The sequence below is a fragment of the Rhipicephalus microplus genome, chromosome 1 (genome assembly GCF_043290135.1).
Source record: "Rhipicephalus microplus isolate Deutch F79 chromosome 1, USDA_Rmic, whole genome shotgun sequence".
Classification (NCBI taxonomy): Eukaryota; Metazoa; Arthropoda; class Arachnida; order Ixodida; family Ixodidae; genus Rhipicephalus; species Rhipicephalus microplus.
Window position 1 is genome coordinate 143,363,803 of NC_134700.1, and position 13,046 is coordinate 143,376,848.

Below are 13,046 nucleotides of genomic sequence, written 5' to 3' on the forward strand. Positions count from 1 at the left end.
GGGGCGTGTTTCATATAGTAGACACACGCAATGGTGCGTCGCAGTGTTTGCTAGTTACAGAAAGCAGTAAAAAATATTGCCATTCTCGAAATGCGTGGGCGCTTTTGTACAATTGCAGTAATAAAAGCACTAAGACAAGCGGCTTTTACTTATCTAGAGTAACGTCGCAGTCGCACTCCCAATAATTTGTGGAATGTATTATGCGCTAAGTATTCTGTATTTGCACTATTTACGGTCATTTCATTTTTTTTCAATATGAAGGTTTGCCCTAAATAATATGGTATGCTGGTGGAGGTAATAAAAAGACAGACGTTCTAGAAAAGATGGAAGCTACAAGGGATGAAACATACTTCAAAAAAATTGTTGTGGCTGGAACCATTACCTTGGCAAGTTGTCTTCGAGAGGCCAAGGCTATTGTGAATTTCTTCTGGGTTTGTTAAATAACTAGAAGTTGAATTACGCAACTATTATTACCAGGAGCAGAGCTCACACAAAGCATTCCAACACAATAACATGATGTTCATACCAGAATGCTGTTTTCAAGGATCATGGTGCGATGATTCTAGTTTCTTACACGTCCCGTGAAATAAATCACTACAGTGCTAATGACAGCTGTGCATCAATGTTGTGGAACGCGCGTTGCTGTATTACCCTAAATCGCAGTACATTAGCCTCGCGTGAGGTACAATGCAAGCCCGGTCCCCTATCGCAAAAGCCAGTGTCACTGGCCCAGCGCCATACCTGATTACTGGGCCAGTGTGGCGCTGACACTGGAACGTGCCACGCTGCACGAGGCACGCTGGCGTTCGACACTGGGACACCCACTATCAGCTGAAATCTGGTTTTTAAATTGTTTTTGAAAGTTTTGGTCATGCGCACATTGTTCTTAAAGCTGAAACACGTGCGCAGTAAAAAAGAAAAAAAAATAAAGTCACTGAGCCGGAGTCGAACCTACTACCGTAACACATTACACATTCTGAGTTTGACGCGCTGCCCACTACTCCACATCTGAAAGACGAGATTGAGTATATTTTTCTTCTTGTTAAAAGAAATTCAGCTATCCAATAATTTGATTTTGTCGTTTACATACGCAGTGTTTCGTCTCTTCGTACTGGCTCTAAACAGGGGATTCTAAGCTTATTTTTGCGGGTTGCCTTCGATCACATTCCTCTAGCACGTTCTGCCGCAAAGCTTGTTAGCGTAGCTGCAAATGTGTGCCCCCGCAGGGGTGCCTGCGCAAGTAGGCGTTTGGTGTGTAGCGACACCACGGACCCGAGCTAACGGGGTAGTTTCGGCTCCCTCCCACGCCTAGACGTGTGTGGCTTTGCCGTGGCCGGGGAAAACGGGATCCTGGGGGTTGAGCCAATGCTGGGTGATTGGACCTTTAAGGCCCCCCGGCAGAGGCAACACACCCCTTTGGCCCTGGCTTCACGTAGACGGCACCCCTGGGCTGACCCACCCAGGGAAAATCGGTAGTCGCCTTTTCCCATTTCTCTCTCTCTCTACATCTTAGTCTTTTCTCGTCTTGAAATTTATCCTGTCTTCTTCTCTCTTCCATTTACTTCCGATTTTTCCTGGCGGCAAGGGTTAACCTTGTGTATGTGCTCTGTTTTGGGCACAATATATTTGGTTATAGCGGCTGTGTACAGCTGACGTTGATATGCCTTATATAAATTTAGGACTTGTCACGTCCCCGTGTTGGGCTCCATGATGGGCGGCTGGCATGGCTGCCGAACTCATATTTAGTTTATGGCTTTTTCATCTCTCCCTTCATTGCACGATCGTCCTCTCTCGAAGAGAGGGCGCACCGAAGACTTTTGCAATTATTTCAGCAAACCGAAAGAAACCTTTCCCCGCTACCATGTAGTCCATTGTGAAACCACTGAAAAGAACGCCAGAACTAATGCGCCTTTTGTTGTTTCCAAACGCCTCACCACTACACTTGGACCAGGTTACCAGGCTACAAGAATGGCCATTGGGGATCTCCTCCTCGAGGTAAAATGTCAGAGCCAGTATGAAAACCTCTCAAAACTAGAATCGTTTGGAAACATACCTATCTCAATTACACCACACCGCTCACTCAACACTTCCCGAGGCGTTGTATCTGATCAAGACTTGCTCGACCTGACTGAAGGTGAGCTCCTCGAGGGCTGGAAAGACCAGCAGGTGACACAAGTACAAAGAATCAAAATTAGGCGTGATAAGAAGGAAATCCCAACAAAACACATAAGTGTGACATTTTGCACCAGCACCCTGCCTGAACATCTCGAAACAGGATACTTGAAGTTGAATGTGAGACCCTACATTTCCAACCCACGACGTTGCTTCAAATGCCAGCGTTTTGGTCACGGCTCTCAGAGTTGCCGCGGCCAACTCACCTGCGGAAAGTGTGCCACCACAGGACACGCTACGGACGAGTGTAAGGTGGAGGATGGGGCCCACTGCGCAAACTGCGATGGTGCCCATCCCGCATACTCCCGAACCTGTCCAACATGGAAAAAGGAAAAAGAAATTGTTACAATCAAAATCACACAAAACATTACTTTCCGAGAAGCCCGTCAACAAGTATCTGGTCTTTTCACAAACAAACCATCGTTCGCCGATGTAGTGCAACAGGGGGCAGCACTACAACGGCCTGCGGCAACTGCCCATGCCAGGCACAGTGTGCCCAGGTGGTCGCCAATGCCCCCACCCACGGCGGGAACAGCCAAGGCTGCCCTGCCACTCGTCCCCACGGCGACAACCACGGCCGCTGCAAGCTCTTGCAGCGGCCAGGGTATCCAAGCAACAAAGGAGGTTCCTTCGACCTCTAGCCCAAGAGGACCGAAGGTTTTGCCCCCCTAGGTGAAGGAGAACCCAGGGTCGGCCGATATGAAGGCCTCGTCTCACCAGGCGAGGTCCCAAGCCCAAAACATCAGCTCGCAAATGCGGGCACGCAGTGCCTCTGAGGAGGCAATGGACACCATGGCACCCCTGGTGCAGGAAGATCGGCGTAGCTCCCTGGAGCGCGCCAAAAGAAATGAAAAGCCAATAATGGGGCCCGGCGACGGCCCTGTTCTTTGAGTCTTAACGCTTAGCTTAAGAAGCAGACACACCCATTGTTCCTTACACACAGCACTACGTTACCTCCAATATGGCAACACAAATAATACATTGGAACGTCAGAGGACTCCTTAGAAACCTCGATGATGTTCAAGAGCTCTTTTGCAAACATTCGCCGAAAATGCTGTGTGTACAGGAAACTCATTTAAAATCTAAAAACACGAATTTTTGGCGTCGGTATGTTCTCTTCTGAAAGGACAGAGATGATGCTGCGGCATCATCCGGTGGTGTAGCCATTATTGTTAATCAAAAAGTAGCATGCACACATTTACCACTGCAAACAACAGTAGAGGCAGTGGCTGTTCGAGCAGTTCTTTTCAACAAGCTCGTCACCATCTGCTGACTGTACATACCCCAACACCACCGTGTTGGAAAACTAGAATTCGAGTCCTTAATAGACCAACTACCTGAACCTTATCTGGTCCTTGGTGACCTGAATGCTCATAGCAGTCTATGGGGTGATTCTCGCTGCGATGCACGAGGCCGTCTCATTGAACAGTTCCTTTTTTCCTCCGGCGCCTCTCTGTTGAATAGGAAAGAGGCAGCATATTATAACCTTGCCAACAAAACCTACTTTTCCATAGATCTCAGCATCGCATCTCCTTCACTTGTACCATTACTTCAATGGAAAGTTCTAAATAATCCCTACGGAAGTGACCATTTTCCTGTTGCTTTGAGTACACAAACATCATACGAATGTCCTCCACGAGTTCCCAAATGGCTTATACACAAAGCCGACTGGGAACAGTTTCATAACAATGCTCAGTTATGTTGGACTGACATATGTGGACTAAGCATAGATGAAGCTGTGCAGTACTTCACAGCTCTCCTTATTAACGCAACAGCCAAATGCATCCCACAAACATCTGGACAGCCCGGCAAGCGACACGTCCCATTGTGGAACACAGAGTGTCGTAATGCGCGAAAGGAAGAGAACAGGGCATGGAGGTTGCTGCGCAACTCGCCGACAGCGGAAAACCTTGAGAGCTTTAGGAAAATAAAGTCTCAAGGCAGCAGAACGCGTCGGCAGGCCAGAAGAGAAAGCTGGCAGAAGTTTTTGTCAGGGATCAATTCATACACACAGGAGGCTAAAGTCTGGAACATGGTCGGTAGGATAGCAGGAAAACAAGTACACACACTTCCACTCGTAAACACTCAGGGTGATACCTTGGAAGATCAGGCAAACTTCCTAGGTGCACACTTTGAACGGCTATCCAGCTCGTCCCACTATACTGACACTTTCCAAAAATACAGAACAAGAATAGAAAAGCAGAAACTAGAACATAAATCCACTAGATACAAGGCATATAACCAGGGTTTCTGTCTAGCTGAGCTCCGAACATCTCTAAACTCCTGCAGTACTTCTGCCCCAGGTTCTGACCGTGTGGTGTATGAAATGTTAAAAAACCTACCAGCCGAAACACAAAAAACCTTACTTTATTTATACAATGCTATCTGGTTTTCTGGCACTATTCCTACCTCCTGGAAAGAGGCTATTATTATTCCCATTTTGAAAGAGGGCAAGGACCCTTCTTTAGCTTCAAGCTATAGACCTATTGCACTTACAAGCTGCTTGTGCAAAGTCTTCGAAAAAATGATAAACTGCCGACTTCTACATATCCTTGACACAAACAATTTGCTCGACTCATTTCAGTGCGGGTTTCGAGAAAGTATATCACCACAGACCACCTCGTTCGTATCGAGGCACAGATCAGAGACGCCTTCGTTCATAAACAATATTTTCTCCCTGTGTTCCTCGATATCGAAAAGGCTTATGATACAAATGGCGTTTTGGAATTCTAAGAGACCTGTCCCACCTTGGCGTGCGCGGAAGAATGTTTCAAATAATTGAAAGTTACCTGTCAAACCGGACATTCCGTGTCCGAGTGGGCACGGTTCTTTCCCAATTATTTGTCCAGAAAACAGGCGTGTCACAAGGTGGTGTACTTAGCTGCACACTTTTTCTCATCAAAATGAATTCCTTGCACTTGTCCATCCCCCGCAATATGTTCTATTGTACATATGTCGACGATGTCCAGCTTGGCTTCAAGTCGTGCAACTTGGCAATGTGTGAGCGGCAGGTTCAGCTGGGTTTAAACAAGGTCTCCAAATGGGCAGATGAAAACGGATTTCAACTTAACCCACAAAAAAGCACGTGTGTCTTGTTCTCTCGAAAGAGAGGCATGCACTTGGAACCTGACATTCGACTGAACGGGCAACGTCTGTCCGTCAAAGCCGAGCATAAATTCTTAGGCTTAATCTTGGACAACAAGTTGACCTTGGTGCCACACATAAAGTATAAAAAACAAAATGTTTAAAAGCCATGAATGTTATAAAAGTATTGTCACGAACTACTTGGGGTAGTGACACGCAATGCCTCATGAATCTGCATCGAAGCCTCGTTCGCACCCGCTTAGATTATGGGGCCGTTGTTTATCAGTCTGCAACTCAAAGTGCTTTTAAGATGCTGGACCCCATGCACCATTTGGGCATCCGCCTTTCCACGGGTGCTTTTCGCACCAGCCCCATAGAAAGCCTTTATGTTGAGTCAAATGAGTGGTCGCTTCATCTGGAGAGAACTTACATGTCCTTTGTTTATTTCCTTAAGGTGAAAGCGGATAAGAAGCACCCCTAATACTCTACTCTTAATGATTTGTCGAGCTCAATTCTGTTTCGAAACAGGCCTTCGATGAGGCAGCCCTTCTAAGTTCGCCTGAAAAGTCTAGCTGAGGAAACTGGAGTCTCACTTGAACACAGCTTAATGGCTCCTGTAGCATATCCGCCACCGTGGCAATGGCAGACTATAGACTGTGATGTGTCCTTTCTGGAAGTTACAAAACATGCGCCTATTGGCCATATCCGAACATACTTTCTGGAACTTCAACACAAATACACACGTCCTGAGTTCTTTACAGATGCCTCCAAATCCAACTCCTCTGTGTCCTACGCTGCTTTCGGCCCATTCTTTTCGGATGCTGGCCCTCTACATCCAGGCACAAGTATCTTCACAGCAGAAGCTTACGCGATACTTGTGGCAGCTAAACACATCAAACAATTACAAATACCAAAAACAGTAATTTACACAGACTCCCTCAGCGTGGTAACGGCTCTGCACAGTCTTAAAAAACAAAAAAAACTCGGTCCTTGTCTCACTTTACTCCATTTTGTGCACACTATACACACTCAAACAACATGATGTAGTGTGCTGGGTGCCAGGGCACCGTGAGATTCAAGGCAACGTGAGGGCGGATCAACTCGCTGCGTCCGTCCACAAAAGCACTGCCCCTACACCCTTATCAATCCCGGCCCTTGATCTTAAGCCGTCTCTCAAACGAAACCTCAGGGTATACTGGCAGAGCAAGTGGGATACACACACACAAAACAAACTACACGTTATTAAGCCACACCTTGGTCATTGGCTGCCCGTAGCGAAATCGCGTCATACAGATATAATACTAACGAGACTCAGGATAGGACACACATACGCGACACACACTTATCTTTTGTCTGGTGACGATCCACCCTTGTGTGACAAATGTGGTGAAACATTAACAGTCCTTCACATACTAATCCAGTGAAAACACTTAGAAACTCTCAGAAAACAACATTTTCCTTAACCCTACCGACAACATATACCTTTACACCCTACAATGTTCGTTCGTAGGGAACCGCTTTTTAGTCATAAATCATTGTGAGTGAGCGTTTTTAAAAGAACTTCATAATTTTCATATCATATACCCGGGCATCCCGTAGCATGACCTCTCCAGGGAGGTTTTTGCTGCGGTGGCTACACAGGAAAGCACTTGCCTCACGGCCCTTGGACGCAAGGGTATGAACCAGTGAGGTACTTGTGCTAATGCCATACATGTCCACCATCGTTTTACAAGATCACCAACTTTTGTCATCTATTCACACCACACACACATTTCACGGCATGGTCATGACTTTATTACTTGTATGTTTTTACCGGCCTTACCGCGAGGAATTTTATGGCCCTTATACAGCCGCTAATCACAATCATTGTCCACATTCGTTGTTCCATGAACTGGCGCTCTTTGGCCATCAAATGGCCCTTGCGCCAAAAAACACCATATATCATCATCATTAGCTGCAGATGTGTCACGGCAATCGTAGTGACTCGCTATGCGGCTAGTAATACGTACGTAGAAAACAGCGTTCATCTTTACTGCTCACTGGACACTGTAGATTTTGTCCCTGGATAGTTTGGAAGTATTTTCTGTCCTCCTCGTTTACGTTACGCGTACGACAGGCCCAGAACTTCATTCTAACCTAAACGATCTTTAGGCTTAGGGCCGTACTTCTTGTGCCACGGTTGCTGTGAAGATTGTAGATATTCAGTTAAAAAAAGTCTAATAATCATTAAATCATAGTTTCAATCAAAACTGAACCATGAGTGGTCACATTTTCACCTTCGACTACACAAATAAAAAGCTAAAGACACCGAGATTGGGCATTGCAGCAGATAACTGCTGCCGTGTATGTGCGGCTTCCTACGGTACGAGCCGCAACGACTCACTGCTGGAGCAAATTGGTCTCGATTATCAGGCTGATACTGCTGTCATACTGTGTTACCATCATCAGTTCTATTGATGCCGTTTATGAAATACGTTGACGAAATTCGATCAAACTTCAAGGAAAGCGCACCCGGCCAGGGGGGGGGGGGGCTTCGTGGGTGAGCTGGAGCCTTTTTTCCCGAAATTCTCGCATGCCCTCTTCAACCCTCCCCCCCCCCCCCGGAGCAAGCATAGTTAAAACACGACGCATCCGTTCTGTGCCTTCCTGCCCCCCTGCAGTAACACAATTGTCGTTGGTCCCCCCAGAAAAATCCTGGTGGTGCCCCTCACCCATGCACTCGACATATGACTGCTCCGGCGTACTCGCATCCATTGCCTAACTAAAACAAAGCTATATATGTGTAGCACATAGATGAGAGAACCATCATATTCGGTAAGTTTTACGCTCCACATTTCGCGATTCAATAAGAAGTCTTATAGAAAGTACGCTGATCGCGCCTACTATAGTTTCTTCTAAAGTGCCGCTAACGTTTCAGTGTGCGGTAGAGACTGTGCAGCGTGACCAATTTCTCCCACCGCGCTATATGACGCTGGGCTACGCTGTACAGCGTGGCCTTGTGCGTTTCAGTGCACTGGGCGACGCTGGCCTCGCTGCACACTTTGTTCCAGTGCCTCGCAGCGTGCTATAGTACACTGGGACACACTGAACGGCGTTTTCAGTGTCACCCAGCGCGCTGAAACGCACTGGGGGATACTGAAAACGCTGTTTTTTCGATAGGGTCAGCTTCCTGATAGAATTCCTATTGCTTTTGTGGTCAGCTAGACCACTGATGAAACTCGGAAACTTCGGAGTAACTGCTAAGAATACGATTCTTATAAAAATACCGACGCACAAGTCGACAAACATGGGCTGCGCATTCTGATGCCATGCTCTCTCATTTAAAACACTTTAAGCTTTGTCAGACATCAGTAGCATGATAAGCCGGCAATAGTAAAAATAAGATGAATTTTAACGTTGCCTAAACACTAGAGGTAATATTTTCCCAATTTACTTACGTTATTGGGTGCGTTATTCAGCATTCACAAGACTGCAACGACACAGAAAAGAACGCCGTTTAAAACATGGAAGGTATATTGCTATTTTGACAATCAACAAGGCTTTCTCGCATATATTTCTGACTTTCAATTGTGGAACGTATTTTATTTAATCTAAAAAGAGGCATCTATGATAGTCTGGTTCCAACAGCATGAATGGAAAATGTCATAGAGTTTTTTTGACGTCGTTTACAGCTTTTCTCACGCCTCTATTGGTTTGTTTTCAACCTGCAAATACCCGATCATTGGCATATTGTAGTTATGCTGATTTGCCTCCACTAATAAACATTTTTGTTCATACAGAATTTATTTTTTCTCGTAAATGCTAGCTTCTTTCAAAACACACCATTTCCACGACAGTATGCATGACATCCTAAACACTTTACTTTATTCGATTTTCTGTGTTGGCCACCAGGTTATTTGTGTTGTTCTATTTAGTCTGCAGCCTTACATGCGGTGTTCTAACAGCTTCTTTGAAACCAGTTTCAGTAAGGAAAGTACAATTTATAATAAAAAACCACCTATTACGATGTCTACACTGACTCCTTGAATATTTTCTTGCCAGTTGGACTTCTTGAACAGCTAAAAGAGACTCTTAGTGCTCCCGCCTTCAATAATGATTCGGAAGTAACGCTATAATGTTCTTTCTAGTTGCTAAGCAGCCGGTCATTCACTTTGTCCCACGCACTCATTCAGCGTTTACTCGCATGGTCCTTAATTACCTAATGCTTTTTGTGAATTGTTGCTATTTTTTATGCCGTCATTGCTGTGATTCTCGACAAATCCGTTTCTAGAAGCGCACTCAAAAACGTTCCACAGATTTCATCTAGGGACAAAACTAATTATGAGGCAAATTTTATGTTCACTTTTCGCCCTCTTGCTCCATTTCTTGATAAGAAAATTGGTAACTAGATCAGGAGGAGGTTCGTTCCGAGCAAACAACTTAATAGACAGCGTCTGCGTTACCCTGGGTGGCCCTGTAATTATGTTGGAAGACCAATCATTACTTCTCCGCATCAAATCCATGTTTGACGAGGTTTCTCGCTGCTCATTTAGTCATGTTCTCTTTTTTTTCGTTTTTCCTTTGTACAACCTCGTGAATCACCCGCTATTCGCTTCACTGTTTTCTTCTTCTTTGTGCAATTGGAAGCAACCTTCTTAAACTTCCAGTCCAAAGGCCGGAAGAGAAAGAATCTTCTCATAAAGTTGCTCGCATTAGCTGGAAACGTTCAACATTTGGTGACATATTGAGCAACATTTGTATATGAACGGTGGTAATGTTTTCGTAATGTACTTAAACTGTACCATTTATAACTCATACTTTGGCACTCAATCAACACACACATTCTCGTAAACACAAAAGTTCGAACAGGAACTCCGCACATTGATTTAAAATGTATGTATTAAACCATGCCAGTGGTGATATACATATATATATATATATATATATATATATATATAGGCCACACTAACTGGGAAACCATACTTCTATTCATGAACCTTGCGTACAATAGCGCTACGCAACGCACCACGGGCTAGTTCCCATTGTTTATCGTCTATGACAGTCAATCGTCATCTCCACTTGACGTCTCCTTTTTTGGTGTCCCTGCGAACTCTTCAGTGTCATAGAGCAAGCACCTAATCTCTCGCGCAGCCACTTGTCGTCAACGCGCCCGCCTCTCTGCGATGAGATTCACCGCGTCATTGACTTGGATACCGAAGGCAAGGTAGGGTTGTGGACACCAAGACGAGTTCCTAGCCTGTGTGATACGTTTCAGTCAGGTTTTATCAGCCCATACGATATAGTTGAGCACATGTCTCCTGTGCACTATCGGGTAACTCCAGTTTTCATGTCTTCCGACAGTCGTTTTTGTGGCACGGACGTTGTCCACGTGTCACCCTTAAGACCATTCGCAGGACGTACGCCAGCGCCAGAAACAGCGTCCAGGTTGGCCGCTTCCACGCGAGGAAGAAATTAGTATAGGCACAGTATTCACCGAATTTGAGCTTCATCTTCTTCACCTGCATGTATTCATCTACACTGTGAGCGTAATCTTCGTTCGAAGGGTTGGTCGGGTGACTCTGCATAATAAACGTCGTCATGACCCCAGTGCTCCTACTGTCTCAAATATAGTGCTATGAGTTAGGAAATATCTGCTACGGTAATTTTGGTTGCCTATATGCTATATACAGAACATGCCAGTGAGGGAAACGGCGACTACAAAATCAGCCAATATTATTCATATATTTGTTATCGCAATAGAAAATGCGCACGCGTGAAAGATATCTTTCGCTGTTTCGGAAGTTTGGGCTTTTTCTTAAAGACGATGTGCTCTAATCTTATGATTGGCGCCTCTTTGCACAGTACAAAAAAAACCTTTACTTTTACGAATGTCTCTGCAGCCAATTTATTGTCCACTACTTTCCTGCTTGTGTAATATTGCCCCCAAGCGAGGAACTCAATAAACTATCGAAATTTCGGTAGCCGCAAAAATAAAACCATTTTTCTTAACTGTAAGCAAAGAAATAAATGATGCACGATGTTCAGATCAATAGAATCTCCGCGATCATTTTAGTCCCGTTTTAGCGAACACCTTAAGCACCCCCGTAGTTCCTCTTTCCGAATGGTTCGATACAGCATTTAGCTTTCATTTCTAGCTCTCTTACTTCACCCAATTGAGCCCTGGAGACCGAGTGGAAATCTCCGCGATCTTTGTGCTAACGGCCGTCTTTCGAAAGAACTGCGCTGCGCTCTACTCAAACCATCACCAGCAGTGGTGGTGCTTTGGCAAGGCGTTTCCTGTGTGTATCTAATTTTCTCATTCAGTTGCTTCACACGTGGCATTGTTGTTCTCATATATAGCCCTCCTTATTCGAAAGTTTTTTTTATCATAAATGCACTTTTCTATCTCAGAGCGGCAGACTTAATTGTCGAAAGGTGTTTGTTGTAGGCAGCTACGATCAGCAGCACTTGAACATATTTTTTCAAAATTCGGCCATAAAAACTATTGACATTCGTGAACTGTAACATGTTTCGTTCTGACAAACTATTTAATTTCTAAATTTCGCGTGATATTTTTATTGTGTTTTTTCTTCAATGTGATGGCCATAACCAGAAGAGCATTTGTTTGATGAACCCGTGTCTTCATAATTGTGGCCTTGTTTGCCGTGCTTAGAATACGGTCTATGTTTCAATAGTACAACATTCACGACACTCATGTCCTCATTACCCCCATAACTAATTTTCACCATGAACACCGATCAGGTTGCAGGTTTGTAGCACCAGTATGGTTTCGCTCAGGAATGCTAATGTCTCCGAAGGGTAAGTGTAGCAATACATCGCACTTATAGCTTTTGCATTCGTTTTTGATGAAGTAGTGCGCTCTCCCTCTTACACCCATCCTCCTCACTTACCTCCACGCCACCCTCACGTCATGCCTACCGGCATTCCCTTTTCTTTGCTTGCTACTCTATACCATACACAGCAGTACTATGCTTTATTCTTCTCTTGACCTTCCCCTCTTTCGCACCCTCACATTTCTCTACATCACCGTCACTTCACTTCTGCACCTTCTGCTATCCAATACTGCAGATGGGCGCGTCATACTTAGTTCTTTTTATCCATGCTCTTTAACCGCATCTTCATTTTCCTACCTCTTGTTGTGTTACTCTACACGTGGCTATGCTATACATTGGGTTGCCTCAAAGGTATTCGGCACATATCAGATCAGAGTAATAGAAACTCAGGTTATTTTAAAATACCCGATGCAACAATCACTCACAGGCTTCTTCTTCAAACGTTAGAATGTCGGGGGTTCACGGATACACATTTTTCACGTGCGTATGTGGTTTGCGCAGACTTGTCCAAAGTCTTGACAGTCGATAAATGACAGTGTTTCTATGGTACGCTTGATGTTTCCTGCTGTCCACTTTGAGTGAGGGTCCCCGGACGAGCAGCCCGTCATATGTTTCTTTTATTTCTTACAAAAACACAACACCACAGAGAATAATCGAACGATCAAACTGCACAGTGTTAAACTGCACAGTGTTTTGCCGCTGCGCTCCGTTCAGTTTTTTTTATTCACGGACAACGCCCCTGTGCTATGCCGATTTCCGCATGTTCTTTAGCACTGCCATCTTCGACTGATGATGTTACAGCTTTGTATACATTGTGAGCGGATGAGATGGGCCGGAAGGCAGGAAAAGTTTTTAAGCGTTAGAAAGAAGTCTGCATACAAGCTAACAGCTCGTTCGATGCTATCTGTTCTTCACCGGGAAGAACAGAGCAAATCCCATGGTTGCTTGTCCTCCTTC